A 22,893-nucleotide genomic window follows, 5' to 3' on the forward strand; every position below is an offset into this window, starting at 1 on the left:
TTTAGGAATATGATGGCTGTAAGTGTATTTATTAGCATAATGTTCGCATATTCAGCTAGGAAGAATAAGGCGAAGGGTCCTGCGGCGTATTCAACGTTAAACCCTGAGACTAGCTCAGATTCACCCTCTGTGAGGTCAAAAGGAGCTCGGTTTGTCTCTGCTAGGGTGGATACGTATCATATTATTGCTAGGGGTCATGAGGAGAAAATGAAGTATAGAGGCTCCTGTGCGATGGCAAAGGAGCTGAGTGTGTAGCTTCCGCTTAGTATGATTATTGATAGCAGGATTATGGCCAGTGTCACTTCGTATGAAATGGTCTGTGCTACTGCCCGTAGGGCTCCGATTAGTGCGTATTTTGAGTTCGAGGCTCAGCCTGATCATAGGACTGAGTAGACGGCTAGGCTTGACATGGCTATTAGGAAGAGAACTCCGAGGTTTAGATCTGCTAGGGGAAATGGGAGTGGTAGTGGTGCTCAAGTGGTGAGGGCTAGGACAAGGGCTAGTATTGGTATCAGAATGAATAGAAGTGGGGAAGAGGTAGAGGGTCGGATGGGCTCTTTGGTAAATAGTTTCAGTCCGTCCGCAAATGGTTGAAGTAGGCCAAAAGGCCCGACAACGTTAGGGCCTTTGCGGGATTGTATGTAGCTTAGGATTTTCCGTTCTACTAGGGTTAGGAAGGCTACGGCAATCAGGATTGGGATGATGTATAGGAGGGATATAATGAGGCAGCTTAGTGTTGTTATTTGAATCATGGGTGAAGCTAGGGAGAGGATTTGAACCTCTGGGGAAAGGGCTTAAGCCTTCTGCACTTGCCGGGCTCTGCCACTCTAGCTGGTCCTTTTCTAGGATTGAAAGTGGTGGGGGAAGGCCCTCTTCACGGTTTAGTTGGTTTCACTGCTTAGAGGGGGGGGGGCGTGCTTGTGGTATTGGCCCCACTTTCCCGGTCCTTTCGTACTGGGGAGAGTGTGTCATAGATAGAAACCGACCTGGATTGCTCCGGTCTGAACTCAGATCACGTAGGACTGTTAATCGTTGAACAAACGAACCCTTAATAGCGGCTGCACCATTAGGATGTCCTGATCCAACATCGAGGTCGTAAACCCCCCTGTCGATATGGGCTCTTGAGGGGGATTGCGCTGTTATCCCTGGGGTAGCTTGGTCCATTAATCAATTATATTGGGTCTGGTCACTGTTAGCACTTTGAGGGGTAGCTCTAGGTAAAGAGGTATGGTCTTGTTTTTGGAGGATTTGTTCTCCTCCAAGGTCGCCCCAACCGAAAAATATCGACCAGGCTCTGCGATGGTAGTGGCCCCAGTGGGGTTGATTGAGGATTCGCGGTGGTCGTTGATTTTTAAGTTCCACAGGGTCTTCTCGTCTTATGTTCACATCCCGGCTTTTGCACGGGGAGATCAATTTCACTGATTATCTGTGAGAGACAGTTAAGACCTCGTTTAGCCATTCATACAAGTCTCGATTTATGGGACAATTGATTGCGCTATCTTTGCACGGTTAGGATACCGCGGCCGTTAAACCTAAGTCACCGGGCAGGCATCACCTTCAATACTTGTTTAATTTGCTGAAGGCTATGTTTTTGGTAAACAGTCGGGCCTTATTAATTTGCCGAGTTCCTTTCACAGATTTTAATCGCTCTTATAGGCGCTCCTGAGTCGGGTTAACAGGGTTAGTTAATACGTGGTCTTGTAGGGGTTTTTGTATCTGTCTAGGTCTGTTAATAATGTTTCTATGTAAGCTTGCGCCGTTAGAGGGGTGTGGCCCTGTACATGAGGGGCCTAGGATGATTCCTAGGATTGTTATGAGGATGGCAGCGGTTTTGGTGATAAGGGGTATGGTTATTGGGGGGGTTTTGGTTGGTGTGATGAAAGAGGTAATGATTATTCCTGCTGTAATGCTGCCTAGGGCGAGTCGGGTTAGGGGGGCGGTGATTAGTGGGTTGTTTTCGTTTATTGATACTATTGGGGGGATTCGGGTTTGTCCAGCTTGGACTAGGATGGTTATGCGGATGCTGTAGGTTGCGGTGAATGCTGTGGCTATAAGGGTTAGGAGTAGGGCTCAAGTATTTAGGTATGATGTGTTTAAGCTTTCGATGATGAGGTCTTTTGAGTAGAATCCGGCTAGGAATGGGGTTCCTATCAGCGCCAGGTTTCCGATGGTTAGGCAGGAAGTAGTGACTGGGAGTATTTTCTGTAGGCCTCCTATCTTTCGGATATCTTGTTCTCCGTTTAGGTTGTGGATGATAGACCCTGAGCATAGGAATAGTATGGCTTTAAAGAAGGCATGGGTTGAGATGTGTAGGAAGGCTAGTTGTGGGAGGTTTAGTCCGATAGTGACTATTATTAGTCCTAGTTGGCTGGATGTTGAGAAAGCAATGATTTTTTTGATGTCATTTTGGGTTAGGGCGCATGTGGCAGCGAATAGGGTTGATAGAGCACCTAGGCATAGGCAGGCAGTTAGGGCTGTCTGGTTGGTGGCTAGCAGGGGGTGCATGCGGATGAGCAGGAAGATTCCGGCTACTACTATGGTACTGGAGTGCAGTAGGGCTGATACTGGGGTGGGGCCTTCTATTGCTGCGGGCAGTCATGGGTGGAGTCCAAATTGGGCGGATTTTCCTGCGGCTGCGAGGATTAATCCTATGAGGGGGAGGATTGGGGTTTGGTGGGGGTGTACGGCTTGTTGGATCTCTCAGGTGTTGAATGTTGAAGCTAGTCATGCTATGCTCAGGATCAGTCCGATGTCTCCGATTCGGTTGTAGATTACGGCTCGTAGGGCGGCGGTGTTGGCATCTGCTCGGCCTTGTCATCAGCCGATGAGAAGGAAGGACATGATTCGTACTCCTTCCCAGCCTACGAATAGGAGGAATATGTTGTTTGCGGTTGTTAGGAGGAGTATGGCGACTAGGAATGTCAGTAGGTAGGTGAAAAATTTTGTTACGTATGGCTCTGAGGCCATGTATCATATGGCGAATTGTAGGATTGATCATGTTACAAATAGGGCGATTGGAAGAAATGTTATTGAGTATTGGTCTATTTTTAGGCTCAGGGGGATTTTAAAGTTTATAATGAATTTTCACTCCCAGTGGCAGGTGACAGATTCTACTCCCGAGTAGATGAATGCGGTTGTAGGGGCTAGGCTAATTAGGAATGCGGTTTTAACAGCGCGGGTGGTGGCTTGTGGGGTGTTTTTAAAGTTTTTAAATAGAAATGGCAGGATGATTGGGGTTAGGAGGATTGTCAGCGTGAGTAGTGTGAGGGAGTTGATTAGTAGTGTGGGGTTCACTACTTTTACTTGGATTTGCACCAAGATGGGTGGTTCCTAAGACCAGTGGATTGCTGTTATCCTTTAAAAGTAAGGGGGCTGAGGTTTTAGGCTCAGATGTAAGAGTTAGCAGCTCTTGTTGGTTAAACCCTCCCCTCGGCAGGTAAGAAGGTTTGAACTTCTATTCTTAGAATCACAGTCTAATGTTTGGTTTAAACTATACTTGCATGAGGGGATTCCGGAGATCAGTTCGGGTTTGAGGATTAGGAGGAATATTGGGATAATGTGGAGTGTTATGAGCAGGTGTTCTCGCGTGGTTGAGTTTTGCATAGATGTGATGTGGGAGGGGATTGAGCCTCGTTGGGTCATTAGTAGTATGAATAAGGTGTAGGAGGCGGTTAGTAGGGTTGCGATTCCTGTTAGGATGATCGTGAAGGCAGATCAGTTGAATAAGGTGATTATAATGGTTAGCTCTGCTATGAGGTTTGTTGTTGGGGGTAAGGCTATGTTTGTTAGATTGGCCAGCAATCATCAGGTAGCTATGAGTGGTAGGAGAGGTTGTAGGCCTCGTGTGAGTAGTAGAATTCGGCTGTGCGTACGTTCATAGTTTGTGTTGGCTAGGCAGAATAGTATGGAGGAAGTTAGTCCATGGGAAATTATTAGCATCATTGCCCCTGAGAATGATCAGTGGGTTTGGATTATTCCTGCGGCGATAACTAGGCCTATGTGGCTAACGGATGAATAAGCGATTAGTGATTTTAGGTCTGTCTGTCGTAGGCAGATTGAGCTAGTCATTAGGGCGCCTCATAGGGCCAGGGTTAGGAAGGGGTAGTGCAGGAGGTTGGACAGTGGGCCCATAAATAGAGTGACTCGTATAATTCCGTATCCTCCTAGCTTTAGTAGTAGGGCGGCGAGGAGTATTGAGCCTGCGATGGGTGCTTCTACGTGGGCTTTTGGCAGTCAGAGGTGTAGGCCGTATAGTGGGGCTTTTACTATGAATGCTATGAGCAGTGCTAGACCTGATAGTATTCCTGTCCATGAGGTGGATAGGGTTGGGTGGGTTAGTTGTAGGGTTGGCAGGTGCAGGGTGCCAATTTTCACGTATAGGTGTATGATTGTGATTAGCAGGGGTAGAGAGCTTACTGGCGTGTAGAATAGCAGGTAGATGCCAGCGCTTAGGCGTTCTGGTTGGTTCCCCCATCGGGTGATTAAGATTAGGGTGGGAATGAGGGTTGCTTCAAATGAGATGTAAAATAGTGCTAGTTCTGTGGTGGAAAAGGCTAGTAGGATGAATGGCTGGACTGCGACTAAGGTTGAGATAAAGATTCGTTTGCGTTGTAGGGGTTCTTGTTGCAGGTGGTTTTGGCTTGCTATGATTATGAGTGGGAGTAGTCAGCAGGATAGTACTAGGAGGGGGGATGAGATTTGGTCAATTCCTGTTCAGTTGGATAAAAATTTGTAGGGGTAGTAGGTTGGGATTAATCACTGTAGGCTTAGGGCAGCGATTAGGAGGCTGTATAAGGTGGTGTTAGTCCATAGAAATTTTGGTGGAGACAGCAGGGCTGTTGGAAGAAGTATGATTGTGGGTAGGATGATTTTTAGCATTGCAGGAGGTTTAGGTTGTGTAGATGGTCGGAGCCATGTGTGCGGGTGGAGGCTACTAGGATGGCCAGGCCTGTGCCCGCCTCACACGCTGAGAAGGTTAGCATGAGAATTGGTACCATGGTGAATGAGGAGACTTGGTTTTCGATGGATCATATTGATAGGCCTACGAATATCGATAATATTATGCTTTCAAGGCATAGTAGGGCGGATACTAGGTGGGTTCGGTGGAAGGCTAGTCCTAGTCCGCTGAAAATGAAGGCTGAGTAGAAGCTTAAATGTAGGGGCGACATAAGAAAGTTACAGGGTTGGCTGTAATCTGCTGGGTCGAAACCAGCTATCTTTTTGGTTAGACTAACTTTCTGTTATTCTGCTCATTCTAGGCCCCCTTGAATTCACTCGTAGGCCAGTCCGAGTGTTAGGAGAAGGAGGATCACTACAGTTCAGGTGAGGGTCATTAGGGGGGATTGGAGTTGGACGGCTCATGGCAGGGGGAGTAGGAGGGCGATTTCTAGGTCGAATAGGACGAACAGGATGGCTACTGAGGAAGAATCGGACTGAGAATGGTAATCGAGCAGATCCAAGTGGGTCAAATCCACATTCGTACGGTGAGAGTTTCTCTGAGTCGGGGTTTATTTGGGCGAGTCAGAAGTTTAATGCGGTTAGGGCGGCGCTTAGGATTGATGATAGGGCGAATATGAACATGAGTGCGTTCATTGCTCTCCTCTGGGTTTATACCAGATTCTAGAGATTGGAAGTCAATTGTAATTAATATACTAGAAGAGCAAGATCCTCATCAGTAGATGGTTATGTAGAGGAATAGTCAGATGATGTCTACGAAGTGTCAGTATCAGGCTGCTGCCTCGAATCCGAAGTGGTGGTCTGATGTAAAGTGGAACTTGATCAGTCGGAAGAGGCAGACGGTCAGGAAGGAGGATCCGATGATTACGTGGAGTCCGTGGAATCCAGTGGCAACGAAGAAGGTAGATCCGTAGACGCTATCGGCGATTGAGAATGGGGCTTCGTGGTATTCTATTGCTTGTAGGGCTGTGAAGTAGAATCCCAGGAGGATCGTTAGGGTTAGGGCGTGGATGGCGTGTTTTCGGTTTCCTTCTGTGATGCTGTGATGGGCTCACGTTACGGTAACGCCTGAGGCTAGTAGGATGGCTGTGTTTAGTAGGGGGACTTCTATCGGGTTGAGTGGTTTAATTCCTGTTGGGGGTCATTGGCCTCCTAGTTCTGGGGTTGGGGCCAGGCTCGAGTGGAAGAACGCTCAGAAGAACCCTAAGAAGAAGAATGCTTCGGATGTGATGAAAAGGATTATGCCGTATCGTAGGCCTTTTTGGACTGTGGGAGTGTGATGGCCTTGGAAGGTGCTTTCTCGTACAATGTCTCGTCATCATTGGAGTATTACTAGGAGTATTGAGATGAGGCCTAGGGTTAGTAGTATGGATGAGTTGTAGTGGAATCACATGATTAATCCTGAGGTTGTGAGTAGGGCGGCGGCTGCCCCGAAGATTGGTCAAGGGCTTGGGTCAACTATGTGGTATGAGTGTGCTTGGTGTGCCATTAGATGTTTTCTTGTAAGTATAGGCTTAGAAGGAGCACGAAGACGTAGGCCTGGATTATGGCTACTGCTACTTCTAGGATGGTTAGGAGTAGTAGGATGATTATTGTTAGGATGGATACTGCAGGAAGGGTGGGTATTAATGCAATGGAGGCTGTAGAGACGAGTTGGATGAGTAAGTGTCCTGCTGTAAGGTTGGCTGTAAGGCGGACTCCGAGGGCTAGGGGGCGGATTAGTAGGCTGGTTGTTTCGATCAGGATTAGTGTGGGGATTAGGGGTGTAGGGGTACCTTCGGGTAATAGGTGGGCTAAAGAGGCTGATGGTTGGTTTCGTAGGCCTGTTAGTAGTGTGGCGAGCCATAGTGGGAAGGTTAGGGCTATGTTCATAGATAGTTGGGTGGTTGGGGTGAATGTATATGGAAGGAGGCCTAGAAGGTTGATTGTAAGAAGTATGATTATTAGGGATGTAAATATTATGGCTCATTTGTGGCCATTTTTGTTGAGTGGGACTATTAGTTGTTTTGTGATTAGGTGAAGGAGTCATGTTTGGATAGTAGAAAGGCGGTTGTTGATTCATCGGTTGTTTGGGGACGGGAATAGTAGGGCTGGGAAGAGTAGGGATAGTAGGATTAAGGGGATGCCAAATAGATTGGGGCTGGAAAATTGGTCACAGAAGCTTAGGTTCATGGTCAGGATCATGGTGTGGGTTTGGTAGTGAGGGAGGTCTTATTTGATGGGGGGTTGGTTGTGGTGAAGGCTAGTAGTTTTGGTTGGATGAGGAGTGCTAGGGTTAATCAGGTTATAATTATGATTGAAAATCATGGTGCGGGGTTAAGCTGTGGCATATCATTAAGGAGGGGGAAGTCCCTCTTTGGCTAGCTTAAAAGGCTAGTGCTGTTGCATAGCTTCTTAATGATTAGGATGATGATAGAAGGGACGATCAGGCCTCGAAATGTGGGAGTGGGGTTGATTCTACTACAATGGGTATGTAGCTGTGATTAGCCCCGCAAATTTCTGAGCATTGTCCGTAAAATTCCCAGGCCGGGTGGTAATGAATGAAGTTTGGTTTAGTCGGCCTGGGATTGCGTCTGTTTTAACTCCGAGCGTTGGGACTGCTCAGGAGTGGAGTACGTCTCCTGCAGTAATGATCACGCGGATGGGGGATTCTATTGGGATAACTACGCGGTGGTCAACTTCTAGCAGTCGGAAGTGGCCGTTGGGTAAGTCTGGGGTGGGCACTATGTAGGAGTCGAAGGATAGGTCTTTGAAGTCTGTGTATTCGTAGCTTCAGTATCATTGGTGGCCGATGGCTTTTAGGGTGAGGTCTGGTTCGTCGATTTCGTCCATTATGTAGAGGATTTGTAGGGATGGGAGGGCGAGGAGTACCAGGACGATAGCAGGTAGGATTGTCCAGATCAGCTCTACTTCTTGGGCGTCTACAGCATTGGACGAGAGTTTTTCTGTTAGTATGTGGGCTAAAAGGTAGAGAACTAGGCTGCAGATAGCTAGGGCAACGATTAGGGTGTGGTCGTGGAATTCAACGAGTTCTTCTATGATGGGTGATGAGGCGTCTTGGAATCCTAGTTGGGAGTGGTTGGCCACATGAGATGTACAGGATTTTTACCTGTGATTTAGTCTTGACAAGGCTATGTAATTGGTTTACTAACGTCTCATAAGAAAGAAGCATGAGCGGTGAATGCAGTTGGCTTGAAACCAGCATGTGAGGGTTCGATTCCTTCCTTTCTTGTACTTGGACGAAGGCCGGTTCCTCGAAAGTATGGTATGGGGGAGGGCAGCCGTGGATTCATTCAACGTTTGTGGTAGTTAGTTCTGGTTGTAGGACTTTTCGTTTGGCCGAAAAGGCTTCTCAGATGATGAATATTAGTATGATTACGGCTACTATTGAGATTAGGGAGCCGATGGAGGAAATGGTGTTTCATAGTGTGTAGGCGTCGGGATAGTCCGAGTATCGTCGGGGTATTCCTGCTAGGCCTAGGAAGTGCTGGGGGAAGAACGTTAGGTTTACTCCTGTAAATATTACCCCGAAGTGGGCTTTTGCTCATGTTTGGTGTAGGGTAAACCCAGTGAGTAGTGGGAATCAGTGAGTAAATCCTGCTAGAATGGCAAAGACGGCGCCTATGGATAGGACGTAGTGGAAGTGGGCAACTACGTAGTACGTGTCGTGCAGGGCGATGTCTAGGGAAGAGTTTGCAAGAACGATTCCTGTTAATCCTCCGATGGTAAATAGGAAGATAAATCCTAGAGCTCATAGTATTGGGGGGGTCTCATTTGATTGTTCCTCCGTGCAGGGTGGCTAGTCAGCTAAATACTTTGATTCCGGTAGGGATGGCAATGATTATAGTGGCTGATGTAAAGTAGGCTCGGGTATCAACGTCTATTCCTACTGTAAACATGTGGTGAGCTCAGACGATGAATCCTAGGAAGCCGATGGATAGTATGGCTCAGACTATTCCCATGTAGCCGAAGGGCTCCTTTTTGCCTGAGTAGTACGTGACTACGTGTGAGATGATTCCAAACCCCGGTAGGATCAGAATATAGACTTCTGGGTGTCCGAAGAATCAGAATAGGTGTTGGTACAGGATTGGGTCTCCTCCTCCAGCGGGGTCGAAGAATGTGGTGTTTAGGTTTCGATCAGTTAGTAATATTGTAATACCGGCGGCGAGTACGGGGAGTGATAGAAGGAGTAGGATGGCGGTAATTAGTACGGATCAGACAAATAGTGGGGTTTGGTATTGTGAGAGTGCGGGGGGTTTTATGTTGATGGCTGTGGTGATAAAGTTGATGGCCCCAAGGATGGAGGAGATACCGGCTAAGTGGAGTGAGAAGATAGCCAGGTCTACTGAAGCTCCGGCGTGGGCAAGGTCACCTGCTAGGGGAGGGTAGACAGTTCAGCCTGTGCCGGCGCCAGCTTCTACAGTGGATGAGGCTAGTAGGAGGAGGAATGATGGGGGGAGGAGTCAAAAGCTTATGTTGTTTATTCGCGGGAATGCTATGTCGGGGGCACCGATTATGAGGGGGACTAATCAGTTGCCGAATCCTCCGATCATGATGGGTATGACTATAAAGAAGATTATTACAAAGGCGTGAGCGGTAACGATTACATTGTAAATTTGGTCGTCGCCTAGGAGAGTTCCTGGTTGTCCTAGTTCTGCGCGGATTAATAGGCTGAGTGCGGTGCCGACTATTCCTGCTCATGCCCCGAAGATGAGGTACAGGGTGCCAATATCCTTATGGTTAGTGGAAAATAGTCATCGGTTGATGAAGGTGACGGGTAAGATGGCTGAGTGTTGAAGCGTTAGGCTGTAGTCCTTTTTACAGAGGTTTAATTCCTCTTCTTATCGGCTCTGTAGTGAAATTCATGTTGAGTTGCAAGCTCATCGATGCGCACTAGGGTGCGTCAGGGTCTTTGTAGGCAGAAGCCAATTGGTTTAGGCATTTAGCTGTTAACTAGAGTTTTGTGGGATCGAAGCCCATCTGTCTAGGGAGGCTTTAGCTTAATTAAAGCGTCTGACTTGCATTCAGAAGATACAGGTTAATATTCTGTAAGTCTTAATGTGCAGAAACTAAGAGGGTTTAACTCTTATTTAAGGCTTTGAAGGCCTTCGGTTTGGGGTGTTATCCTAAGTTTCTAGACAATGGCATGTATTATTGGGGACAGGGGAAGTAAGAGGATTGATAGTGAGGCAAGGACCGCAGTAGGTGTGCTTGGGGCTTTGCTAGTGTATCATTGTTTTATGTGGTTAGAGGAGTTGGGGGGAAGGGTAATTGTTGAGTGGTATGCGAGGCGTAGGTAGAAGAAGAGGCTGAGCAGTGATAGCATGGCAATTGCCATGGCTGCTGGTGTTATTTCCTGTTTAGTTAGTTCTTGGATGATAAGTCACTTTGGTATAAAGCCTGTTAATGGGGGGAGGCCTGCTAGGGATAAAAGTACTAGTATTAGGGTGGCGTTTAGCACTGGGGTTTTTGTTCATGAGGTTGTGATCATGGATAGGTTAAGGGCTTTGATTTTGTTAAGGGCTAGGAATACGGCTGATGTTATGATTGTGTATAGGTAGAAGGTAAGTAAGGCCAATTTGGGGCTGTAAACTAGGATGATGGCGATTCAGCCTAAGTGGGAGATGGACGAGAAGGCTAGGATTTTGCGTGTTTGTGTTTGGTTCAGTCCTATTCAGCCTCCTAGTGCTGTTGAGGCTAGGGCCATGGCGGTGAGTAGAGCTGGGTCGAGGGATTTGGATGTTAGTAGGAGCAGGGTTAGTGGGGGGAATTTTATGAGGGTCGAGAGTAGCAGGGCTGTTATTAGTGGCGATCCTTGTAGTACTTCTGGGAATCAGAAGTGAAATGGCACTAGGCCCAGTTTAATAGCGATTGCTGCTGTCAGTAGTAGACAGGAGGTTGGGTGGTTTATTTGTGTGATGTCTCATTGGCCGGTGACTCAGGCATTGGTTATGCTAGAGAATAGGACCAGGGCGGAAGCAGCTGCTTGGGTTAGGAAGTATTTCGTTGCGGCTTCTACTGCTCGTGGGTGGTGGGATTTGGCAATTAGGGGAATGATGGCTAGTGCGTTGATCTCCAGTCCTGTCCAGGCCAGAACTCAGTGGTTGCTGGAAATTGTGATGGTGGTGCCCAAGATGAGGCTGAAGGTTATGATTGGGGTCGCGTAAGGGTTCATTAGTAGAGGAGGGGGTTAAACCATCATTTTCGGGGTATGGGCCCGATAGCTTGATTAGCTGACTCTACTAGAAAATAATATAAGGGAAGTATGGAGAATTTTGATTTCTCTTGTGTGGGTTCAATTCCTACTTTTCTAAGGTCAACAGGAAATGAGAGGGCTGTTATACCTCTATGTTCACTTTATCATAGTGACCCTTTGTAGTTCAGGCACATTTCCTTATGTAAGGAGGTAGGCCTGCATAGCAGATAGGTATGCTGATGTGTCAGAGGCACAGAGCTAGTGTGAGGGGTAGGAAGTTTTTTCATAGTAGGTGCATTAGTTGGTCATATCGGAATCGTGGGTATGAAGCTCGGACCCATAAGAAACCAGAAGATAGTAGGAGGACTTTTGTGGCTAGGATGACGGGGAATAGTTCTGTGGGTGGCCCTAGGGCGCTTGGGTTTAGGAATATGATGGCTGTAAGTGTATTTATTAGCATAATGTTCGCATATTCAGCTAGGAAGAATAAGGCGAAGGGTCCTGCGGCGTATTCAACGTTAAACCCTGAGACTAGCTCAGATTCACCCTCTGTGAGGTCAAAAGGAGCTCGGTTTGTCTCTGCTAGGGTGGATACGTATCATATTATTGCTAGGGGTCATGAGGAGAAAATGAAGTATAGAGGCTCCTGTGCGATGGCAAAGGAGCTGAGTGTGTAGCTTCCGCTTAGTATGATTATTGATAGCAGGATTATGGCCAGTGTCACTTCGTATGAAATGGTCTGTGCTACTGCCCGTAGGGCTCCGATTAGTGCGTATTTTGAGTTCGAGGCTCAGCCTGATCATAGGACTGAGTAGACGGCTAGGCTTGACATGGCTATTAGGAAGAGAACTCCGAGGTTTAGATCTGCTAGGGGAAATGGGAGTGGTAGTGGTGCTCAAGTGGTGAGGGCTAGGACAAGGGCTAGTATTGGTATCAGAATGAATAGAAGTGGGGAAGAGGTAGAGGGTCGGATGGGCTCTTTGGTAAATAGTTTCAGTCCGTCCGCAAATGGTTGAAGTAGGCCAAAAGGCCCGACAACGTTAGGGCCTTTGCGGGATTGTATGTAGCTTAGGATTTTCCGTTCTACTAGGGTTAGGAAGGCTACAGCAATCAGGATTGGGATGATGTATAGGAGGGATATAATGAGGCAGCTTAGTGTTGTTATTTGAATCATGGGTGAAGCTAGGGAGAGGATTTGAACCTCTGGGGAAAGGGCTTAAGCCTTCTGCACTTGCCGGGCTCTGCCACTCTAGCTGGTCCTTTTCTAGGATTGAAAGTGGTGGGGGAAGGCCCTCTTCACGGTTTAGTTGGTTTCACTGCTTAGAGGGGGGGGGGCGTGCTTGTGGTATTGGCCCCACTTTCCCGGTCCTTTCGTACTGGGGAGAGTGTGTCATAGATAGAAACCGACCTGGATTGCTCCGGTCTGAACTCAGATCACGTAGGACTGTTAATCGTTGAACAAACGAACCCTTAATAGCGGCTGCACCATTAGGATGTCCTGATCCAACATCGAGGTCGTAAACCCCCCTGTCGATATGGGCTCTTGAGGGGGATTGCGCTGTTATCCCTGGGGTAGCTTGGTCCATTAATCAATTATATTGGGTCTGGTCACTGTTAGCACTTTGAGGGGTAGCTCTAGGTAAAGAGGTATGGTCTTGTTTTTGGAGGATTTGTTCTCCTCCAAGGTCGCCCCAACCGAAAAATATCGACCAGGCTCTGCGATGGTAGTGGCCCCAGTGGGGTTGATTGAGGATTCGCGGTGGTCGTTGATTTTTAAGTTCCACAGGGTCTTCTCGTCTTATGTTCACATCCCGGCTTTTGCACGGGGAGATCAATTTCACTGATTATCTGTGAGAGACAGTTAAGACCTCGTTTAGCCATTCATACAAGTCTCGATTTATGGGACAATTGATTGCGCTACCTTTGCACGGTTAGGATACCGCGGCCGTTAAACCTAAGTCACCGGGCAGGCATCACCTTCAATACTTGTTTAATTTGCTGAAGGCTATGTTTTTGGTAAACAGTCGGGCCTTATTAATTTGCCGAGTTCCTTTCACAGATTTTAATCGCTCTTATAGGCGCTCCTGAGTCGGGTTAACAGGGTTAGTTAATACGTGGTCTTGTAGGGGTTTTTGTATCTGTCTAGGTCTGTTAATAATGTTTCTATGTAAGCTTGCGCCGTTAGAGGGGTGTGGCCCTGTACATGAGGGGCCTAGGATGATTCCTAGGATTGTTATGAGGATGGCAGCGGTTTTGGTGATAAGGGGTATGGTTATTGGGGGGGTTTTGGTTGGTGTGATGAAAGAGGTAATGATTATTCCTGCTGTAATGCTGCCTAGGGCGAGTCGGGTTAGGGGGGCGGTGATTAGTGGGTTGTTTTCGTTTATTGATACTATTGGGGGGATTCGGGTTTGTCCAGCTTGGACTAGGATGGTTATGCGGATGCTGTAGGTTGCGGTGAATGCTGTGGCTATAAGGGTTAGGAGTAGGGCTCAAGTATTTAGGTATGATGTGTTTAAGCTTTCGATGATGAGGTCTTTTGAGTAGAATCCGGCTAGGAATGGGGTTCCTATCAGCGCCAGGTTTCCGATGGTTAGGCAGGAAGTAGTGACTGGGAGTATTTTCTGTAGGCCTCCTATCTTTCGGATATCTTGTTCTCCGTTTAGGTTGTGGATGATAGACCCTGAGCATAGGAATAGTATGGCTTTAAAGAAGGCATGGGTTGAGATGTGTAGGAAGGCTAGTTGTGGGAGGTTTAGTCCGATAGTGACTATTATTAGTCCTAGTTGGCTGGATGTTGAGAAAGCAATGATTTTTTTGATGTCATTTTGGGTTAGGGCGCATGTGGCAGCGAATAGGGTTGATAGAGCACCTAGGCATAGGCAGGCAGTTAGGGCTGTCTGGTTGGTGGCTAGCAGGGGGTGCATGCGGATGAGCAGGAAGATTCCGGCTACTACTATGGTACTGGAGTGCAGTAGGGCTGATACTGGGGTGGGGCCTTCTATTGCTGCGGGCAGTCATGGGTGGAGTCCAAATTGGGCGGATTTTCCTGCGGCTGCGAGGATTAATCCTATGAGGGGGAGGATTGGGGTTTGGTGGGGGTGTACGGCTTGTTGGATCTCTCAGGTGTTGAATGTTGAAGCTAGTCATGCTATGCTCAGGATCAGTCCGATGTCTCCGATTCGGTTGTAGATTACGGCTCGTAGGGCGGCGGTGTTGGCATCTGCTCGGCCTTGTCATCAGCCGATGAGAAGGAAGGACATGATTCGTACTCCTTCCCAGCCTACGAATAGGAGGAATATGTTGTTTGCGGTTGTTAGGAGGAGTATGGCGACTAGGAATGTCAGTAGGTAGGTGAAAAATTTTGTTACGTATGGCTCTGAGGCCATGTATCATATGGCGAATTGTAGGATTGATCATGTTACAAATAGGGCGATTGGAAGAAATGTTATTGAGTATTGGTCTATTTTTAGGCTCAGGGGGATTTTAAAGTTTATAATGAATTTTCACTCCCAGTGGCAGGTGACAGATTCTACTCCCGAGTAGATGAATGCGGTTGTAGGGGCTAGGCTAATTAGGAATGCGGTTTTAACAGCGCGGGTGGTGGCTTGTGGGGTGTTTTTAAAGTTTTTAAATAGAAATGGCAGGATGATTGGGGTTAGGAGGATTGTCAGCGTGAGTAGTGTGAGGGAGTTGATTAGTAGTGTGGGGTTCACTACTTTTACTTGGATTTGCACCAAGATGGGTGGTTCCTAAGACCAGTGGATTGCTGTTATCCTTTAAAAGTAAGGGGGCTGAGGTTTTAGGCTCAGATGTAAGAGTTAGCAGCTCTTGTTGGTTAAACCCTCCCCTCGGCAGGTAAGAAGGTTTGAACTTCTATTCTTAGAATCACAGTCTAATGTTTGGTTTAAACTATACTTGCATGAGGGGATTCCGGAGATCAGTTCGGGTTTGAGGATTAGGAGGAATATTGGGATAATGTGGAGTGTTATGAGCAGGTGTTCTCGCGTGGTTGAGTTTTGCATAGATGTGATGTGGGAGGGGATTGAGCCTCGTTGGGTCATTAGTAGTATGAATAAGGTGTAGGAGGCGGTTAGTAGGGTTGCGATTCCTGTTAGGATGATCGTGAAGGCAGATCAGTTGAATAAGGTGATTATAATGGTTAGCTCTGCTATGAGGTTTGTTGTTGGGGGTAAGGCTATGTTTGTTAGATTGGCCAGCAATCATCAGGTAGCTATGAGTGGTAGGAGAGGTTGTAGGCCTCGTGTGAGTAGTAGAATTCGGCTGTGCGTACGTTCATAGTTTGTGTTGGCTAGGCAGAATAGTATGGAGGAAGTTAGTCCATGGGAAATTATTAGGATCATTGCCCCTGAGAATGATCAGTGGGTTTGGATTATTCCTGCGGCGATAACTAGGCCTATGTGGCTAACGGATGAATAAGCGATTAGTGATTTTAGGTCTGTCTGTCGTAGGCAGATTGAGCTAGTCATTAGGGCGCCTCATAGGGCCAGGGTTAGGAAGGGGTAGTGCAGGAGGTTGGACAGTGGGCCCATAAATAGAGTGACTCGTATAATTCCGTATCCTCCTAGCTTTAGTAGTAGGGCGGCGAGGAGTATTGAGCCTGCGATGGGTGCTTCTACGTGGGCTTTTGGCAGTCAGAGGTGTAGGCCGTATAGTGGGGCTTTTACTATGAATGCTATGAGCAGTGCTAGACCTGATAGTATTCCTGTCCATGAGGTGGATAGGGTTGGGTGGGTTAGTTGTAGGGTTGGCAGGTGCAGGGTGCCAATTTTCACGTATAGGTGTATGATTGTGATTAGCAGGGGTAGAGAGCTTACTGGCGTGTAGAATAGCAGGTAGATGCCAGCGCTTAGGCGTTCTGGTTGGTTCCCCCATCGGGTGATTAAGATTAGGGTGGGAATGAGGGTTGCTTCAAATGAGATGTAAAATAGTGCTAGTTCTGTGGTGGAAAAGGCTAGTAGGATGAATGGCTGGACTGCGACTAAGGTTGAGATAAAGATTCGTTTGCGTTGTAGGGGTTCTTGTTGCAGGTGGTTTTGGCTTGCTATGATTATGAGTGGGAGTAGTCAGCAGGATAGTACTAGGAGGGGGGATGAGATTTGGTCAATTCCTGTTCAGTTGGATAAAAATTTGTAGGGGTAGTAGGTTGGGATTAATCACTGTAGGCTTAGGGCAGCGATTAGGAGGCTGTATAAGGTGGTGTTAGTCCATAGAAATTTTGGTGGAGACAGCAGGGCTGTTGGAAGAAGTATGATTGTGGGTAGGATGATTTTTAGCATTGCAGGAGGTTTAGGTTGTGTAGATGGTCGGAGCCATGTGTGCGGGTGGAGGCTACTAGGATGGCCAGGCCTGTGCCCGCCTCACACGCTGAGAAGGTTAGCATGAGAATTGGTACCATGGTGAATGAGGAGACTTGGTTTTCGATGGATCATATTGATAGGCCTACGAATATCGATAATATTATGCTTTCAAGGCATAGTAGGGCGGATACTAGGTGGGTTCGGTGGAAGGCTAGTCCTAGTCCGCTGAAAATGAAGGCTGAGTAGAAGCTTAAATGTAGGGGCGACATAAGAAAGTTACAGGGTTGGCTGTAATCTGCTGGGTCGAAACCAGCTATCTTTTTGGTTAGACTAACTTTCTGTTGTTCTGCTCATTCTAGGCCCCCTTGAATTCACTCGTAGGCCAGTCCGAGTGTTAGGAGAAGGAGGATCACTACAGTTCAGGTGAGGGTCATTAGGGGGGATTGGAGTTGGACGGCTCATGGCAGGGGGAGTAGGAGGGCGATTTCTAGGTCGAATAGGACGAACAGGATGGCTACTGAGGAAGAATCGGACTGAGAATGGTAATCGAGCAGATCCAAGTGGGTCAAATCCACATTCGTACGGTGAGAGTTTCTCTGAGTCGGGGTTTATTTGGGCGAGTCAGAAGTTTAATGCGGTTAGGGCGGCGCTTAGGATTGATGATAGGGCGAATATGAACATGAGTGCGTTCATTGCTCTCCTCTGGGTTTATACCAGATTCTAGAGATTGGAAGTCAATTGTAATTAATATACTAGAAGAGCAAGATCCTCATCAGTAGATGGTTATGTAGAGGAATAGTCAGATGATGTCTACGAAGTGTCAGTATCAGGCTGCTGCCTCGAATCCGAAGTGGTGGTCTGATGTAAAGTGGAACTTGATCAGTCGGAAGAGGCAGACGGTCAGGAAGGAGGACCCAATGATTACGTGGAGTCCGTGGAATCCAGTGGCAACGAAGAAGGTAGATCCGTAGACGCTATCGGCGATTGAGAATGGGGCTTCGTGGTATTCTATTGCTTGTAGGGCTGTGAAGTAGAATCCCAGGAGGATCGTTAGGGTTAGGGCGTGGATGGCGTGTTTTCGGTTTCCTTCTGTGATGCTGTGATGGGCTCACGTTACGGTAACGCCTGAGGCTAGTAGGATGGCTGTGTTTAGTAGGGGGACTTCTATCGGGTTGAGTGGTTTAATTCCTGTTGGGGGTCATTGGCCTCCTAGTTCTGGGGTTGGGGCCAGGCTCGAGTGGAAGAACGCTCAGAAGAACCCTAAGAAGAAGAATGCTTCGGATGTGATGAAAAGGATTATGCCGTATCGTAGGCCTTTTTGGACTGTGGGAGTGTGATGGCCTTGGAAGGTGCTTTCTCGTACAATGTCTTGTCATCATTGGAGTATTACTAGGAGTATTGAGATGAGGCCTAGGGTTAGTAGTATGGATGAGTTGTAGTGGAATCACATGATTAATCCTGAGGTTGTGAGTAGGGCGGCGGCTGCCCCGAAGATTGGTCAAGGGCTTGGGTCAACTATGTGGTATGAGTGTGCTTGGTGTGCCATTAGATGTTTTCTTGTAAGTATAGGCTTAGAAGGAGCACGAAGACGTAGGCCTGGATTATGGCTACTGCTACTTCTAGGATGGTTAGGAGTAGTAGGATGATTATTGTTAGGATGGATACTGCAGGAAGGGTGGGTATTAATGCAATGGAGGCTGTAGAGATGAGTTGGATGAGTAAGTGTCCTGCTGTAAGGTTGGCTGTAAGGCGGACTCCGAGGGCTAGGGGGCGGATTAGTAGGCTGGTTGTTTCGATCAGGATTAGTGCGGGGATTAGGGGTGTAGGGGTACCTTCGGGTAATAGGTGGGCTAAAGAGGCTGATGGTTGGTTTCGTAGGCCTGTTAGTAGTGTGGCGAGCCATAGTGGGAAGGCTAGGGCTATGTTCATAGATAGTTGGGTGGTTGGGGTGAATGTATATGGAAGGAGGCCTAGAAGGTTGATTGTAAGAAGTATGATTATTAGGGATGTAAATATTATGGCTCATTTGTGGCCATTTTTGTTGAGTGGGACTATTAGTTGTTTTGTGATTAGGTGAAGGAGTCATGTTTGGATAGTAGAAAGGCGGTTGTTGATTCATCGGTTGTTTGGGGACGGGAATAGTAGGGCTGGGAAGAGTAGGGATAGTAGGATTAAGGGGATGCCGAATAGATTGGGGCTGGAAAATTGGTCAAAGAAGCTTAGGTTCATGGTCAGGATCATGGTGTGGGTTTGGTAGTGAGGGAGGTCTTATTTGATGGGGGGTTGGTTGTGGTGAAGGCTAGTAGTTTTGGTTGGATGAGGAGTGCTAGGGTTAATCAGGTTATAATTATGATTGAAAATCATGGTGCGGGGTTAAGCTGTGGCATATCATTAAGGAGGGGGAAGTCCCTCTTTGGCTAGCTTAAAAGGCGAGTGCTGTTGCATAGCTTCTTAATGATTAGGATGATGATAGAAGGGACGATCAGGCCTCGAAATGTGGGAGTGGGGTTGATTCTACTACAATGGGTATGTAGCTGTGATTAGCCCCGCAAATTTCTGAGCATTGTCCGTAAAAAATCCCAGGCCGGGTGGTAATGAATGAAGTTTGGTTTAGTCGGCCTGGGATTGCGTCTGTTTTAACTCCGAGCGTTGGGACTGCTCAGGAGTGGAGTACGTCTCCTGCAGTAATGATCACGCGGATGGGGGATTCTATTGGGATAACTACGCGGTGGTCAACTTCTAGCAGTCGGAAGTGGCCGTTGGGTAAGTCTGGGGTGGGCACTATGTAGGAGTCGAATGATAGGTCTTTGAGGTCTGTGTATTCGTAGCTTCAGTATCATTGGTGGCCGATGGCTTTTAGGGTGAGGTCTGGTTCATCGATTTTGTCCATTATGTAGAGGATTTGTAGGGATGGGAGGGCGAGGAGTACCAGGACGATAGCAGGTAGGATTGTCCAGATCAGCTCTACTTCTTGGGCGTCTACAGCATTGGACGAGAGTTTTTCTGTTAGTATGTGGGCTAAAAGGTAGAGAACTAGGCTGCAGATAGCTAGGGCAACGATTAGGGCGTGGTCGTGGAATTCAACGAGTTCTTCTATGATGGGTGATGAGGCGTCTTGGAATCCTAGTTGGGAGTGGTTGGCCACATGAGATGTACAGGATTTTTACCTGTGATTTAGTCTTGACAAGGCTATGTAATTGGTTTACTAACGTCTCATAAGAAAGAAGCATGAGCGGTGAATGCAGTTGGCTTGAAACCAGCATGTGAGGGTTCGATTCCTTCCTTTCTTGTACTTGGACGAAGGCCGGTTCCTCGAAAGTATGGTATGGGGGAGGGCAGCCGTGGATTCATTCAACGTTTGTGGTAGTTAGTTCTGGTTGTAGGACTTTTCGTTTGGCCGAAAAGGCTTCTCAGATGATGAATATTAGTATGATTACGGCTACTATTGAGATTAGGGAGCCGATGGAGGAAATGGTGTTTCATAGTGTGTAGGCGTCGGGATAGTCCGAGTATCGTCGGGGTATTCCTGCTAGGCCTAGGAAGTGCTGGGGGAAGAACGTTAGGTTTACTCCTGTAAATATTACCCCGAAGTGGGCTTTTGCTCATGTTTGGTGTAGGGTAAACCCAGTGAGTAGTGGGAATCAGTGAGTAAATCCTGCTAGAATGGCAAAGACGGCGCCTATGGATAGGACGTAGTGGAAGTGGGCAACTACGTAGTACGTGTCGTGCAGGGCGATGTCTAGGGAAGAGTTTGCAAGAACGATTCCTGTTAATCCTCCGATGGTAAATAGGAAGATAAATCCTAGAGCTCATAGTATTGGGGGGGTCTCATTTGATTGTTCCTCCGTGCAGGGTGGCTAGTCAGCTAAATACTTTGATTCCGGTAGGGATGGCAATGATTATAGTGGCTGATGTAAAGTAGGCTCGGGTATCAACGTCTATTCCTACTGTAAACATGTGGTGAGCTCAGACGATGAATCCTAGGAAGCCGATGGATAGTATGGCTCAGACTATTCCCATGTAGCCGAAGGGCTCCTTTTTGCCTGAGTAGTACGTGACTACGTGTGAGATGATTCCAAACCCCGGTAGGATCAGAATATAGACTTCTGGGTGTCCGAAGAATCAGAATAGGTGTTGGTACAGGATTGGGTCTCCTCCTCCAGCGGGGTCGAAGAATGTGGTGTTTAGGTTTCGATCAGTTAGTAATATTGTAATACCGGCGGCGAGTACGGGGAGTGATAGAAGGAGTAGGATGGCGGTAATTAGTACGGATCAGACAAATAGTGGGGTTTGGTATTGTGAGAGTGCGGGGGGTTTTATGTTGATGGCTGTGGTGATAAAGTTGATGGCCCCAAGGATGGAGGAGATACCGGCTAAGTGGAGTGAGAAGATAGCCAGGTCTACTGAAGCTCCGGCGTGGGCAAGGTTACCTGCTAGGGGAGGGTAGACAGTTCAGCCTGTGCCGGCGCCAGCTTCTACAGTGGATGAGGCTAGTAGGAGGAGGAATGACGGAGGGAGGAGTCAAAAGCTTATGTTGTTTATTCGCGGGAATGCTATGTCGGGGGCACCGATTATGAGGGGGACTAATCAGTTGCCGAATCCTCCGATCATGATGGGTATGACTATAAAGAAGATTATTACAAAGGCGTGAGCGGTAACGATTACATTGTAAATTTGGTCGTCGCCTAGGAGAGTTCCTGGTTGTCCTAGTTCTGCGCGGATTAATAGGCTGAGTGCGGTGCCGACTATTCCTGCTCATGCCCCGAAGATGAGGTACAGGGTGCCAATATCCTTATGGTTAGTGGAAAATAGTCATCGGTTGATGAAGGTGACGGGTAAGATGGCTGAGTGTTGAAGCGTTAGGCTGTAGTCCTTTTTACAGAGGTTTAATTCCTCTTCTTATCGGCTCTGTAGTGAAATTCATGTTGAGTTGCAAGCTCATCGATGCGCACTAGGGTGCGTCAGGGTCTTTGTAGGCAGAAGCCAATTGGTTTAGGCATTTAGCTGTTAACTAGAGTTTTGTGGGATCGAAGCCCATCTGTCTAGGGAGGCTTTAGCTTAATTAAAGCGTCTGACTTGCATTCAGAAGATACAGGTTAATATTCTGTAAGTCTTAATGTGCAGAAACTAAGAGGGTTTAACTCTTATTTAAGGCTTTGAAGGCCTTCGGTTTGGGGTGTTATCCTAAGTTTCTAGACAATGGCATGTATTATTGGGGACAGGGGAAGTAAGAGGATTGATAGTGAGGCAAGGACCGCAGTAGGTGTGCTTGGGGCTTTGCTAGTGTATCATTGTTTTATGTGGTTAGAGGAGTTGGGGGGAAGGGTAATTGTTGAGTGGTATGCGAGGCGTAGGTAGAAGAAGAGGCTGAGCAGTGATAGCATGGCAATTGCCATGGCTGCTGGTGTTATTTCCTGTTTAGTTAGTTCTTGGATGATAAGTCACTTTGGTATAAAGCCTGTTAATGGGGGGAGGCCTGCTAGGGATAAAAGTACTAGTATTAGGGTGGCGTTTAGCACTGGGGTTTTTGTTCATGAGGTTGTGATCATGGATAGGTTAAGGGCTTTGATTTTGTTAAGGGCTAGGAATACGGCTGATGTTATGATTGTGTATAGGTAGAAGGTAAGTAAGGCCAATTTGGGGCTGTAAACTAGGATGATGGCGATTCAGCCTAAGTGGGAGATGGACGAGAAGGCTAGGATTTTGCGTGTTTGTGTTTGGTTCAGTCCTATTCAGCCTCCTAGTGCTGTTGAGGCTAGGGCCATGGCGGTGAGTAGAGCTGGGTCGAGGGATTTGGATGTTAGTAGGAGCAGGGTTAGTGGGGGGAATTTTATGAGGGTCGAGAGTAGCAGGGCTGTTATTAGTGGCGATCCTTGTAGTACTTCTGGGAATCAGAAGTGAAATGGCACTAGGCCCAGTTTAATAGCGATTGCTGCTGTCAGTAGTAGACAGGAGGTTGGGTGGTTTATTTGTGTGATGTCTCATTGGCCGGTGACTCAGGCATTGGTTATGCTAGAGAATAGGACCAGGGCGGAAGCAGCTGCTTGGGTTAGGAAGTATTTCGTTGCGGCTTCTACTGCTCGTGGGTGGTGGGATTTGGCAATTAGGGGAATGATGGCTAGTGCGTTGATCTCCAGTCCTGTCCAGGCCAGAACTCAGTGGTTGCTGGAAATTGTGATTGTGGTGCCCAAGATGAGGCTGAAGGTTATGATTGGGGTCGCGTAAGGGTTCATTAGTAGAGGAGGGGGTTAAACCATCATTTTCGGGGTATGGGCCCGATAGCTTGATTAGCTGACTCTACTAGAAAATAATATAAGGGAAGTATGGAGAATTTTGATTTCTCTTGTGTGGGTTCAATTCCTACTTTTCTAAGGTCAACAGGAAATGAGAGGGCTGTTATACCTCTATGTTCACTTTATC

General features: G+C 47.4%; 1 long non-coding RNA gene across 1 annotated transcript in view; it reads right to left on the reverse strand.

The window, feature by feature from the left end:
- Positions 1-20,847: 20,847 nt before the first annotated feature.
- Positions 20,848-22,893, reverse strand: part of LOC308187367 — a 61,971-nt gene continuing 59,925 nt past the window's right edge. The window contains exon 2 of the long non-coding RNA XR_013944637.1: positions 20,848-21,264. This is a non-coding gene — a long non-coding RNA (uncharacterized lncRNA). The remainder of the gene's footprint in view (positions 21,265-22,893) is intronic.

Source organism: Anser brachyrhynchus (assembly GCF_964034855.1).
Source record: "Anser brachyrhynchus genome assembly, contig: SCAFFOLD_238, whole genome shotgun sequence".
In the NCBI taxonomy this organism is placed as follows: domain Eukaryota; kingdom Metazoa; phylum Chordata; class Aves; order Anseriformes; family Anatidae; genus Anser; species Anser brachyrhynchus.